Genomic DNA, 15,361 nt, shown 5'->3' on the forward strand with positions numbered 1-15,361 from the left:
AACCTTTGTTTGAACCTAATAATCATTAATCAATGAAATTAAACAATTTATATATATATAATTACATATAATTCATAAATTTCTCATAAAAATAAATCAATTTAAAAATTAATAAAGTAATTTGATTTGGTTCGGTTCAACTAATTTTTTTATCTTCAAAACCGAATCAAACCGAAATAACTAAAATTTTTAAAATATAAAATCGAACCGAATTATCTTAAAAATCGAATCGAATTACCGAATTAAGGCAATTCAGTTCGATTTATTTGGTTTAAATTGAATAGTGCTCGCTCCTATATTCAATCAATTTACAAATATAAAATCACTATAAATCTTATTGAAAATCATAATAAAATTTACTTAAAATTATAATTTTAAAATTTTATTATATATATATACACTGAATGAGTAAAAGAATTTTCTGTTGACCCCGTGTAGCTCAAAATGAGCATTGGTTTTGATGATAACAAAACTCAAAGAGAATCTATCTAACCTAACTTTAAAGTGATGTGTAGATTCTTTGTCTTATGTATCTAAGGAGAAAGGATACTCAAAGGCATTTCAAGACAAATCCAAAATGAGAAAAGAACAAGACTATGGAAGCCAAGACTCAAAGAAAAAGTATGAAAGGCATAGTGTTAGAGATTGAGTCTTAGGTCTTTTGTGAAAAGAATGGATGAGAATTTAGTCATATGGAGCTCAAAAATGAAATTTTATTTTCTGATTATTTTTTCTCATCATGACCTTGGACACTACTATTGGAACATTTTTTTAAGGTCTAAATCATTTTACATTGCAAGTTGAGACATGCATCTGTTGACTTAGTTTGCTAACTGATTTGCCAAAATTTTTAGTTTGCTAATGTGTTCGCTAAAAACGTTAGTTTACTAACCAGTTTACTGACTGCTACCAAAACTTCATTAGTTTGCTAATTGATCAGAGCTGCTCAACTTCGCACAAAATGACAAAATAACGGCCATTTTGTCTTGGGCAGTGTGTATAATGTTCCAAAAGGGTTTCAAAAGGTCTAAAATGATTTGGGACTATAAATGTACCTTCTTTACTTCATTTACACTTGATGAAAGCTTATATTTGAACTCCAACTTTGATTTTTTATTTATTGCTTTCATTCAAGAGCTTTAAAGTCTTTGAGCTACCATTGGCAAATCAACTCATCTCTTCTTTATAGTTTGATTTGCATTGAGTAAGAGTGAGTGTTAAAACATTAAATTGCATTTATGAGAGGTTGTACAAGCACCTATTGAAGCTTGAGAGAGTAAGTGCTTGAGATAGCACTTGTGAAGGTTTCAAGCTACCTTGGTAAAAGCTTGGTGTTGAAAAGTTGTAAAGGGCTTTTGGTCTCTTGCCTTCAAAAGAGCAAATAGTGGAGAGAAGACTCAAAGAGGGTTCTTTGAGAGAGTGGATGTAGGCTAGTTAAGCCGAACCACTATAAAAATCATTGTGTTTGATCTCTCTAACCTTGACCTCCTTACTTTTGTGCAATTTAAATTTTTCTTGTTATATATGATATTGAATGTTGGTTGAATAGATTGAATTGATAAACTTGAGGATATATTGAGTGACATAAGAAATTAGTTGTATATTGAATGATGCATGTTTTGTTAGATATTGCCATATACATTGATTGAGGCTTGAATTGCAACTTAGGAACACATTGTTGAAACACATATCACTATCATTTTGTATAGAGAAGCATCTAGTTAAACAAAGCCACAATTTTTCATTAGGCTATAAGCAAGAGCCAAAAAATTGTTAAAGTCCAATTCACCCCCCTCTTGGACTATTTTGGGACAACAAATTGGTATCAGAGCTTGTCTCTCTTGCTTAGGGTGTTACAACCTTAGAGTGATCCATAATGGCTGGTTCATCTAGCAATACTGCCGGTATACCCGCACCATTAGCTGAAGGCTACTCAATCACTAGACCACTACTCTTCAATGGCACTAATTATTCATTTTGGAAAGTAAGAATGAGAAATTTCATACAATCTGTAGATATTGATGCATGGAGAATTATTAAAAATGGTCCACATGTTCCTCAAAAGAATGGTCCAGGAACTACAAAAGTTCCAAAACATGAAGATGAATATGATGACAATGATTGGAAGAAAATTTCTATAAATGCTAAAGCTATTAATATTTTGCATTGCTCACTTGACCTTAATGAATACAATCGTGTTTCAGGATGTCAATCTGCTAAGGAAATTTGGGATAAGCTTGAAGTTACTTATGAAGGAACTGATGTCGTCAAAGAGTCCAAAGCAAACCTCCTTATCCGAGATTATAAGCTGTTTGAAATGAGGCTAGGAGAATCAATTGCGGATATGAGTACCAGGTTTACTAATCTTGTAAATCTTCTCAAAGCGCTTGGTAAAAGATTTAAGGAAGCTGAACTTGTGAAGAAAATTCTTAGATCACTTCCAAAATCTTGGGAAGCAAAGACTACAGTTATCCAAGATACCAAGGATTTTAAAACATTCACTTATGATGAACTCATTGGATCTCTCATTGCACATGAGATGGTATACAAGAAAGATGAAGTTGAAAATGAGCAGAAAAAGAAGAAAAACATTGCTCTCAAGTCAAACATAGATGAAAATAAGAAGAAAGGAGTTGCATTCAAAGCTGATTCTAGTGACAACTCAAGTGCTTCAAGTGAAGATGATGATGAAATGGCTATGCTTGCAAGAAAATTTAAAAGAGCTTTCAAGAAGGGAGGAAGCAAATACAAGAAATTCTTGAAAAAGTATACTCTCAAGGATAAACATTTCAGAGATTCAAAAGAAGAAATTGTATGTTATGAGTGTCACAAACCTGGACATATCAAGCCCAAATGTCCATTACTCAAAAAGAAGAAAGGAAAAGAAGATAGGAGCAAGAAAGCTATAAAAGTAGTATGGAGCAACAGTGAAGAATCTTCAAATGATGAATCAAGTGACAAAGAGACTGCTCTTCTTTGTATGATGGCACTTGAAGAGAAAGTCGAGAGTTCACAAAAGGAAGAAGAAAGTGACAATGAGGTAAATTCTTATGAATCTCCTAATGTAGAAGAACTTGAACTTGCATTTGCTAGAGTATATGATGAGTATAGAAGTTACAAGAGAAAATGCACTAAAATGAATTTAGAGATTGAATCATTGAGATCACAAAATATTGTCATGTCCAATGTGTATAAAGAAAATGAATTTTACAAAGGACAAATTGCCTTGTTTAAAGAACTAGATTTAGAATTGAAAATCTCAAAAGAAACATGTGAAATGCTCATTGAGAAAAATAAAGTTCTTGAAGCCAAAGTAGAGTCTTTGACAAATGATTTGGCAAAATTTACAAAAGGAAAAGAAACTCTAGATGTACTTCTTAGAAACCAAAGAATTTCAAATGAGAAATATAGAATTGGTTTTGATGGTTTCATGAACTATGACAAGTACAAGAATTATTTCATTAAAGCATCTACATCCTCTTTGCCTAATGTTACATGTTATTATTGCAATAAAAGAGGTCATATGATTAGTTCTTGTGCACTTAGGAAAGGTCATCTTAAGGTAAAGAAGGTATGGGTATCAAAGGGAACCTTACCTAAGGTCACTAACCCCCAAGGACCCAAAGTTGCTTGGGCACCTAAAGCTCAGTGATTAAATTTCAGGTTTGTTTCAAAGGGATGAAGGAAAGTGATAAATAGTATATAGATAGTGGCTGTTCAAAGCACATGACTGGTGAAAAGGACAAGTTTTCAGAAATTACAATGAAAGATGGAGGATATGTAAAATTTGGAGATAAAGGGAAAGGAAAAATAATTGGAAATGGCACAATTGGAACCAAACCTTATATTGAAGATGTATCGCTTGTTGAAGGTTTGAAATACAACTTGCTAAGTGTAAGCCAACTGTGTGATAAAGGTTTTGAGGTAAAGTTTACTTCTTCTCTATGTACAATCAATAACTTAGATAATGACACATTGTTCATTGCAAATAGATCAAATAATGTTTACTTGCTTGACATGAATAATTTTGAAACTAATCATGATACATGTCTAGTATCTCTTGATAACTCTAGTTATTTGTGGCATAGAAGACTGGGTCATGCAAGCATGCATACACTCTCAAAATTGTCTAAGAAAGAACTTGTTAATGGTCTTCCTAAGATTAATTATGAAAATGAATTTCAATGTAGAGCATGTGCACTAGGAAAGCATACAAGAGCATCTTTTAAATCTAAAAATATTGTGTCAACCACTAGGCCATTAGAATTGCTTCATCTTGATTTGTTTGGACCTGTAACTCCTACTAGTCTTGGTGGAAAGTCATATGCTTTAGTTATTGTTGATGACTATTCAAGATATACATGGACATTTTTCCTTGCTCACAAAGATGAAACTTTTGAAAAATTCACCTCATTTAGTAAAATGGTTCAAAATGAAAAAGGCTTTTGCATCTCATCTATAAGAAGTGACCATGGAACTGAATTTGAAAATCATTTATTTGAGAAATATTATGATAAACATGGAATCAATCATAATTTTTTAGCTCTTAGAACTCCACAACAAAATGGAGTTATAGAAAGGAAAAATAGGACTTTGCAAGAAATGACTAGAACTATGTTGAGTGAAAATAATTTGCCAAAGTACTTTTGGGCTAAGCTATTAATACATCTTGTTATGTGTTGAATAGAGTTTTGATTAGACCAATTTTGAAAAAGACCCCCTATGAGCTGTGGAAAGGAAGAAAACCAAATATCTCATATTTCAAAGCATTTGGTTGTAAGTGCTATATTTTAAATAACAAGAAGGATAACTTGAAGAAATTTGATGCTAAATCCGATGAAGGAATCTTTCTTGGGTATTCAACAAAGAGTAAAGCATATAGAGTGTTCAATAGAAGGACTTTGGTTATTGATGAAACTATTCATGTTTTGTTTGATGAGACTAACCCTTCTATCAGAAGGAAAAATGTTTGTGATGATAATAATGAGCAGGTTTTTGGAAAAGAAAATATAATATCAAGTCAAGAAATGGAACAAATTGATGACAAAGATGAAGAAACTCAAGGAGAAACTACAATAGATGTCCATGATGCCAATGAAGATCAAATCAATGAAGAAATGCCGAATTTGGAAGAATTACAAGTAAATGAGCCTCAACATGAAGATTTACCTAAAGAATGGAGATTCCATAGAAATCATCCCCAAGAAGACATTATTGATGATCCATCTCAGAGGATGATGACTAGAGCACAATTGAGAAGATATTTTGGTAATGTTGCTTTTGTTTCACAAATTGAACCTAAATGTTTTGAAGATGCTCAAAATGATGAAAGTTGGATTCTTGCTATGCAAGAAGAACTAAATCAATTTGAGATAAATAAAGTTTGGAATTTAGTGCCTAAGCCAAAAGATCATTCAATTATTGGTACTAAATGGGTTTTTAGAAACAAAATGGATGAAAAAGACAATGTTGTTAGGAACAAAGCTAGACTAGTGGCTCAAGGCTATAACCAAGAGGAAGGGATTGATTTTGATGAAACCTTTGCTCCGGTTGCTAGAATTGAAGCTATTAGAATGTTGTGTGCCTTTGCATGTTACAAGGACTTTATGCTTTATCAAATGGATGTCAAGAGTGCATTTTTAAATGGTTATATTGATGAGGAAGTGTATGTTGCACAACCTCTAGGCTTTGAAAATCATGAGCATCCAAATCATGTTTATAAACTTACTAAAGCTTTATATGGTTTAAAACAAGCTCCTAGAGCATGGTATGAAAGGCTTAGTAAATTCCTTTTATAAAATGATTTTCAAAGTGGCAAAGTGGATACAACACTTTTTGTTAAGAAACATCATAATGATATGCTCATTGTGCAAATTTATGTTGATGATATAATTTTTGGTGCTACTAACGAATCTCTTTGCAAGAAATTTTCTAAGATTATGCAGAATGAATTTGAAATGAGCATGATGGGTGAGCTCACATTCTTCCTTGGACTTCAAATTAAGCAAATGAAAGATGGCATCTTCATAAATCAATCAAAGTATATCAAGGACATGCTAAAGAAATTTAAAATGGAAGATTTGAAGAGCATGAGCACTCCTATGAGTTCAACAATTAAAATGGACAATGATGAAAAAGGTAAAGAAGTAGATACCAAGCTTTATAGAGGTATGATTGGCTCTCTATTGTATCTTACTGCATCTAGACCAGACATACACTTTAGTGTTTGCTTGTGTGCAAAATTTCAATCATGTCCAAAAGAATCCCATCTAAGTGCAGTTAAAAGGATCTTTAGATATCTCATTGGCACATATTCAATTGGTTTATGGTATCCAAAATGTGAATCATTTAATCTTGTTGGTTATAGTGATTCTGATTTTGCTGGAAGTAGATTGGATAGAAAAAGTACTTCAGGTACTTGTCAATTTCTTGGTCTTGCACTAGTTTCTTGGCACAGTAAGAAACAAACTTCAGTAGCTTTATCTACAATGGTGGCGAGAATATATAGCTGCTGGTAGTTGTGTTGCTCAAATCTTATGGATGAAACAACAATTGGAAGATTTTGGTTTAAAATATAATCTTGTTCCAATTAGGTGTGACAACACAAGTGCCATAAACTTGATCAAAAATCCAGTCCAACATTCAAGAACAAAACATATTGAGATCAGACATCATTTTATTAGAGATCATGTTCAAAATGGAAATATCAAAATAGAGTTTGTTGCCTCTGAAAATCAACTTGCTGACATTTTTACAAAACCACTTAGTGAAGAAACCTTTTGTATAATTAGAAGGGAAATTGGTATGTGTGAACCACTTACTTGAAGTTTAAGTCATAATAATTTCATGTTTTTACATTTTGTTTAATGTGTGTGTGATCTGCTGTAATATAAGTTTGCTAAGAAATCTTTAAAGAATATTAGCTAACTTGTTTGTGTACTCGTGAAATTAGTTTACTAAGTTGTATGCTAATATTGTGTGACTAAAATTAGTTTGCTATATCGTATACTGTTCAAATCTCAAACCAAAAGGTGATTGTGCTTAAAATTCTCTGCGTGTCCAGCAATGCATTTATCTTTTCACATTTGATATCACATTCTCAGTGCTGTGTTAGACATGTAGAATTATTTATTTGTGCATATAGAGATAGATAGACTTGTTTGAAAAAAAAAAAAAAGGAAAAGAAAACAGGTTCAGAGAAAGTACACTGGAATAGAAAAGCGCGGGACTCAAGAGGACTTAAATCCTCTGCCACATGAAACCGTCAACCTCTCTCCTCTGCATTGGTTCACGACACCATACCTCTAAAACAAACCCATTTTCTTTCTGGCAACATTTACCCAAACCCATCAGACCTCTCGTCTCTCCTTTCTTCTCCACTCCTTACACACCGAAAAACCAGTGTTCAAATTCACTATTTTTTTTTTCTCTCGTCAATGGCTCATGCTAAACGGAAGTCTCCTGTTGCTGCGGCTACTTCGTCTTCCTCATCAACCTCCGACGACATCCCTGTCGCCACATTATGAAAGAAATTGAGGGGAAAGAAGAAATTACCTGAATCGAAATCAACCAGTGCCTCTTCCGACCCATCCAAGGCTGTCGAACCCACTGCATCGGCACCAGAAAAGAAAAAGAAGCGACAAATGCGAGGGATTGGTACCCAACGCAAAAATGGGGCTGCCCAATCTTCGGGCTCAGTGGATAAAGCACTGTTAGATTGCAAATTTATCAAATGGGAGTACTTTAATCAGGTAAACTTTCAATTCAAAGAGCTTTTTGAGTTTCAAGGATGGATGGATGTGTGTGAATGTACAAATGGGTATTACCCTAGGCTTGTTCAAGATTTCTATAGGACTTTAAGAATAGTTGATGATGAGGACAAATTTGAGGTGATTTTGAATGACAGTGTATATGGTGTCTCTGTTGAATTGATAGCTACGGCTTTAAACTTGCCTAATGATGGAAATAAAATTTCCACACATAAGGATGTTGCTAGGGTGGCAGGCTTTAATTTGGTTGAGTTTGAAAACGAAGTATTCCCTGCTAACACTGCCACAAATGAAAAGTCTACTAGCACAAAAGCTTTTCAACATATCAAAATCATTCACAGTATGGTGAACTACATTTTCTGTCCTAAATCTGGTAGCTATGGTTATTTGTGTCACATCTTACCCCTCTGTAAGGCATAACATGATCCCGTAGAATATTAATGAACTACCGAACTTCACCTACCGATAATTCATTAAGTACCCTACAAGGGATTTTAAAACAATTTTCTTACATTTTGGAAGTGGTGAGCATTTTGGTAGGAATTAAAAACCATTTATTCAAAGTTTAAATACTAGTGAAAATTTTTGTCCTTTTAAATTTTATCGCAAATTTTATAAAAATTTTGACAGAGTTCCGTTTGTAATTGGAGAAAACAGTTCTTCAAATACCTAAAAAAAAATACTTTCAAAAGTTTTTCACAACTCCCAACCTTCAATAAATCTCAATCAACTCAATTCAACGCACTTCAAAATAATTTCACAATACAAATCAAGATTTATCATATCAAAACATTTAATATATCCAATCACAAAGCATAAAGTAAGAAATTCATAAGTACAAATATTAATTTACAGAAGGAAATCCAAAAAAAATAATATTATTACAATTTATTTACAACTGCTCAACTTACATTGATACATATAACATTTCTATATTACATCAAAATTATCTACAAGGGTATAAAATAATACCCGTACAAAATGATCGATGTGGTCCACAATTCGATAGCAGCTCACTCTGCTACTTTCTCCTTGCTCTTATCTGCGATAGCAAAATAAGCTATCGCTGAGTATAAAAATACTCAGTGAAGCACAATAAAAATTTAGAATGCAATACATAAATCATTCATTGGTGAAGCACAATTTAAATATTTCTCAAATTAACAATGCTCATAATAACACAATTTAGTCAAACAATTTCATAAACACAGTGTTGCCAAAGTCATACACAACTTAAGCTATGACACAAAATTTCTGATCAATGCCGTGTTGTACACCACGACAAAGCAATCTCAACCCCATTAATCGAAAAAAAATGAGGGAGGTGGCTAGCTAGCTAATGAGTACTCATCCGATCTCAACCTCAATTGGTAAACCAGAGAGGGAGGAAAATAAATAATCTCAACCCCATAAATGGAGGAGGAGTAATGTGATACTGTCATACTAAGTGTGAACATAAAATCAATTCAAAACAATTTATTCAAATAATTTATGAGAAATCTGATCAATTTCCAAAGTCACATTTACGATTATAAAATGACAACACAGTACATAATTAATCAAAGAAGTCAAATTTTTGAGATTAAAATATTTAAACAATTATTATTGTGCACAAACCTGACGTGAGTTGCCTTTAGGCCTTGACTCGGTCTCTTCGAGTTTCCAAGTCTTTTTCAACTGAAACACACAATTTCACAGTGTTTCAGTACCATAACTTAGCATAAATCCAAAAATAAATTTCACTTCATTTTTACCTAGCTTTAATGTACTAATTTCGATGTTCTCGAAGTTTTTGTGTTTCAGGTTACTATTTACTACACTATTCAAGTCAAATTGTTGACTTTTTAAGGCTTAATAGGTATGGGAACTCCAACTTCACCCACATATCACATTTTGGTCATTAAATTTGTTGGTTTTGGTTATTTTCTCAAAGCTTAAGTCCTTTTGGCCAAATTGTCAAATTTTCAGTTTTGGTGCTCCAAGTTGCACTGTTCTATTGGTCAATCTACTGTTGGAATTTGGCAAACCTTTCTTTATAGAAAATGTTCCTTATTATCTTAAGTTTATTCTCATTTTTGGATCACCTCAATTGGAGTTTTGTAGCTCAAGTTATGGCCATTTGAACTAGGGCTGCCGGATTGGACACAACCCAGATTTTCTGGGCAATTCTGGTGCTGGCAGATTTGAGTTACCAACTTGGGGTGGCCAAATGGCTTGGTTGCTGGCAGAATTTGGACTTGTGTTCTTCATGAAAATTTTAGGTCTATATCTCATCTAACCTCTGGTAAAAGTTCAGGTCATTTTGACCTGCCTAATTCGAGTTATGACCAAATGAACAAACACTGTTCATTTGGTCAGTTTGTACAGTGGCAGACTGCTCTTATTCAACTTTGGTCAATTGGTTCACTAAGTTTTGGTCACTTTTTGGGCATGGTTCCTAAATGAAAATTGTGTCATTTTATGTCTATTTTCATCCTCAATTGGTACCATATCAATTGGACTTGTAAAATTTCAGTTTTGGTCCTTCAAAATTGACTTGGTCATGCTGCCAGCAGCATGACCATTCACCCTCCGAATTTGGCTTCACTTCCAACAATTCAAACACAACTCATTTGGTCACAATTGACCATTTTTCACTTCACAATAGGTCAAACATGTCATTTACTCATTTCTTGCATTTTTGGTTCACAAACCCTAAGTCCCAAAACCTTAACTCACTTAATTGTTGCAATTAACTAAATTTAAAGCTCTCAACCATAATCAATCAACTAAATAAGGTTTTTAACTCATTCAAACCCATTAAATTCATGCAAATCATGGTCCCCTTCAAGCTGGCCGAAAATTCAATAGTGGTCCTTCCCCCATATTTTCATTTCATTTAATTAATTCTAATCTCATTTCAACAACTAATTAGGCATTTAAAATGGAAAAATAACAAGTTAACATACTAACCTCAACTTAAACACCAAATCTTCAATTGTTCTCCTTCTTTCTTCTTCCCTTTTTGTTCTTAGGTTGAGATTACAAGTTCTAGTGAGGTTTTTGGGGAGTTATGAAGATTAAGTGGAGAAAATTAAGCTTAAGTGTAAGCTTAAATGGAGGACCATTTATGGAGGAAGTTGGGAGAAATGGGGCGGCACAAAGGAAGAAGAAAATGAGGTTTTTAATTTTTTTTTCTTTCTTTTATCTTTATCTTATGAAAGACCACAAAAAAAAATCAAATTAATTAATTTATTAATTAACACTTATGATGTCATGCATGATGTCATCACCTTTTTACTTTTTGATTTTCCTCTCTTTTTTTTTTTATTTTTTTCTATTATTTCTTTAATTTAATTCTCGATTCAGAAATTTTCTTTTCTCCGATTTTATTTGACAGTTAGGTCAGGAGTCAGCTCTCGGGGTCAATTGACCAAATTGCCCTCACGGCTCATCTGGTTTACAAATAATTCCATATTTCTTCCGGCTCCCTGACCTAATTATTTGACTGGCTTAACAGTTCTTTTTTGTGATTTTCTCTTTTCCACTGTGTTCATAATGGTCCTAAGGACCGCAGCGTCACATTTTATGGTTCGAAATTTGAGTTTAAAATGACTTCGCAGTCGTTCCCGAGGAGATCACCCATCGCTGTGACTCTCGGCTCGTTTAACTTCTTATGTTCTATTTTTCTTATTTATACTTAACTAATTGAACATTACTAATTATTTGTGTTTATGGTTTCTCTAGTTGTCTTAAGTATGGTTCTAATCCCCTTAATTGTCCGGACCGACACTGGTCACCGGAACAGTGAAATCTACCAGGCTATGCAAACGGGGGTGTTACAATTCTTCCCCCCTTAAAATAAATTTCGTCTCGAAATTTTACCTGGTATCAATCTCTGAACAGTTGTGGGTGTTGTCTCCTCATGTCCTCCTCTCGTTCCCAAGTAGCTTCTTGGCCCGAATGATGGTTCCACAGCACTTTTACCAATGGTATCTGCTTGTTCGGTAGCTGCTTCACCTCATAAGCCAGAATCTTTATGGGTTCTTCCTCATATGTGAGGTCTGGATTTACTTCAATTTCTTCTACTGGTAGTACATGAGATGGGTCTGATTGATACCTCCTCAACATAGACACATGGAAGACATTATGTATCTTTTCCAACTCTGGAGGTAGTGCCAAACGATAAGCTAAAGGACCCACTCTTTCCAATACCTCATATGGCCCGATAAAACGAGAACTTAGTTTCCCCTTTCTGCCGAATCTCATAATCCTCTTCCAAGGAGAAACTTTGAGGAACACTTTCTCACCCACTGCATACTCAATATCCCTTCTTTTCAAATCAATATAGGACTTCTGACGGTCTGATGCAGCTTTAAGTCGACCTCTGATCACCCTGATTTTCTCTTCAGTCTGTTGAACAATTTCAGGTCCAATCATTTTTCTTTCACCCACGTCACCCCAACACAACGGGGTTCTACATTTTCTGCCATACAAGGCTTCATATGGAGGCATCCCAATGCTTGATTGGCAGCTGTTGTTGTAAGCAAACTCAATCAAAGGCAAGTGTGTATCCCAACTACCCTCAAACTCAATCACACAAGCCCGTAGCATGTCCTCCAAGATTTGAATTACCCTCTCAGACTGGCCATCTGTCTGTGGGTGGAATGCAGTACTGAAGTTCAATCTAGTTCCTAGGGCTCTTGAAGACTACCCCAGAATCTAGAAGTGAACCTAGGATCTCTGTCTGATACAATAGATACTGGCACTCCATGAAGTCTCACAATCTCATCGATGTACAACCTGGCCAATCTGTCTAAACTGTAGTCCATTTGGACTGGCAGAAAATGAGCAGACTTAGTCAGTCTGTCAACAATGACCCATACTGCATCATGACTCTTCTGTGTCCTCGGAAGTCCCATTACAAAATCCATAGTTATTCTTTCCCATTTCCATTCTGGCACTGACAGTGAATGTAACAACCCAGTTGGTAGGTACTTAATGCTCTGCCTTTACTTGCTGACAAGTCAGGCATTTGGATACAAACTCTGCCACATCTCTTTTTGAACCCATCCACCAGTAATGCTCCTTTAGCCCTCTATACATTTTTGTACCACCAGGGTGCATAGCAAAAGGAGACTCATGTGCTTCCTTCAAAATAATCTGCCTCAAATCAACATCATTAGGAACACACATTCTGCCCTAGTGTAGCAGTAAACCATCATCTCTGATTGAGAACTCTGGTTTCTTGCTCTGCCGGACTTCTTCCAACAGCTTCTGATACCTTTCATCATTCTGAGCAGCCATTCTGATCTGATCAATCAACACTGGCTGTACATGCCATGCAACTGCTGTCTGCCCTTCATCATTAATCTCTAAACTGGCATATAATAATCTCAACTCATATTCCAAAGACAAAGGAGTAACCTGTAGACTTGCCATAGTCTTGCGACTTAAGGCGTCAGCCACAACATTAGCTTTCCCTGGCTGATAGTCTATTAGACAATCATAGTCTTTTATCAACTCTAACCATCTCCTCTGTCTCAAATTCAACTCTTTCTGGGTGCCCAAATACTTCAAACTCTTATGATCTGTGTAGATGTAACACTTCTCCCCATACAAATAATGTCTCTAGATCTTAAGAGCAAACACAATGGCTGCAAGCTCCAAATCATGTGTTGGATAATTCCTCTCATGCGGTTTTAGCTGGCGTGATGCATAGGCAATAACATTTCGATCTTGCATCAACACACAACCTAACCCATTGTGAGAAGCATTGCTGTAAACTGTATATTCTTTACCCGGTGTAGGTAAAGTCAAAACTGGAGCCTCTGTCAAACATCTTTTCAATTCATCAAAACTTTGTTGGCATTTGTCCGTCCACTGAAATTTCACATCCTTTCTAAGTAGCTTGGTCAATGGAGATGCCAACATGGAGAATCCCTTCACAAATCGACTGTAGTATCTAGCTAACCCCAGAAAACTGTGAATCTCCATGACATTTCTGGGTGGCTTCCAATTAAGGACAGCTTCAATCTTGCTAGGATCTACCTTAACACCCTCTGCTGATACTATGTGCCCTAAAAAGGATATCTCCTTCAGCAAAAATTCACATTTCGACAATTTAGCATATAGTTGTTTCTCCCTCAAAGTCTGCAGTACAATCCACAGATGTCTATCATGCTCTTCTGCATTCCTCAAATAGACCAATATATCATCAATAAATACCACAACAAACTGGTCGAGGTATGGTCTGAAGATAGTATTCATCAGATCCATAAAAGTAGCCGGAGCATTAGTTAACTCGAATGGCAACACCAAGAACTCATAATGGCCATAGCGGGTTCTGAAGGCAGTTTTAGGTACACTCTGCTCTTGTACTTTCAGCTGATAATAACCTGATCTCAGGTCAATTTTGGAGAATACAGCAGCACCCCTCAACTGATCAAACAAGTCATCAATATGGGGCAATGGGTATCTGTTCTTTATTGTCACCTTATTCAACTGCCGATAGTCAATACATAACCGAAGTGTGCCATCCTTCTTCTTTACAAACAACACTGGCGCTCCCCAAGGTGACACACTAGGGCGAATGAAGCCCTTGTCAAGCAACTCTTGCAACTGTACTTTCAATTCTTTTAGTTCTGCTGGTGCCATTCTATATGGTGTTATGGAGATTGGGTCCACACCAGGCATAACATCAATTTCAAACTGCACTTCTCTTTCTGGAGGTAATCCTGGCAATTCATCAGGAAACACATCCGGAAAGTCACATACAGTAGGAACGTCCCTCAGTGCTGGACTCCCCACTTGGGTGTCTATCACATGTGCCAAGTATGCTTCACACCCTTTTCTAATCATTTTTCTGGCCAGTGCAGCTGAAATGATGTTTGAAGGCAATAACTGCCTCTCCTCGTGTATTACTACATCACCATACTGAGGAAAACCAAAAGTGACTGTCTTCAGTCTACAGTCAATCATCGCATGATGCCTGGCTAACCAATCCATGCCCAAGATAATATCATAATCTCTGAAGGGCATTTCAATTAAATCAGATAGAAAAGTATGTCCTTGGATTACCAAAGGACAGTCCCTATATAGCCTATTTACCCTGACCTCCTGGCCTAATGGACTAGTTACTAGCACATCATAGTCCATTGGTATACACTGAATAGCAGTAGAACACATCACCCTAGCACTAATATACGAATGTGTGGAGCCAGGATCAAATAACACATACACATCTTGGTCAAGGATGGAGAAAATACCAGCTACTACGTCTGATGTTTCAGCTTCCTCCCTCTGATGCATAGTATACACTCTGACTGGTGCGCCACTGGGTGCTGGCTGGTTAACAGTGCTCTGACTTCCAAGAGTACTACCAGGACCCCTACCTCTGCCTCTACCTCTAGCAGCTGACGGTGACCCTCTAGGTGCAGAGACTTGGGCTGATCCTTCCGATGTAGCAAAAGATCCAGACCGGCGTGGACTAGTACAATCTTTAGCGAAATGTCCGCTTCCTCCACAGTTAAAACATGCTCCGGTGGCCTTGAAGCAAACCCCACTATGAGTTTTACCACAAGTTTCACACTGCCGGACTGATAGAACTCCTC

Source organism: Hevea brasiliensis, chromosome 13 (genome assembly GCF_030052815.1).
Source record: "Hevea brasiliensis isolate MT/VB/25A 57/8 chromosome 13, ASM3005281v1, whole genome shotgun sequence".
Classification (NCBI taxonomy): domain Eukaryota; kingdom Viridiplantae; phylum Streptophyta; class Magnoliopsida; order Malpighiales; family Euphorbiaceae; genus Hevea; species Hevea brasiliensis.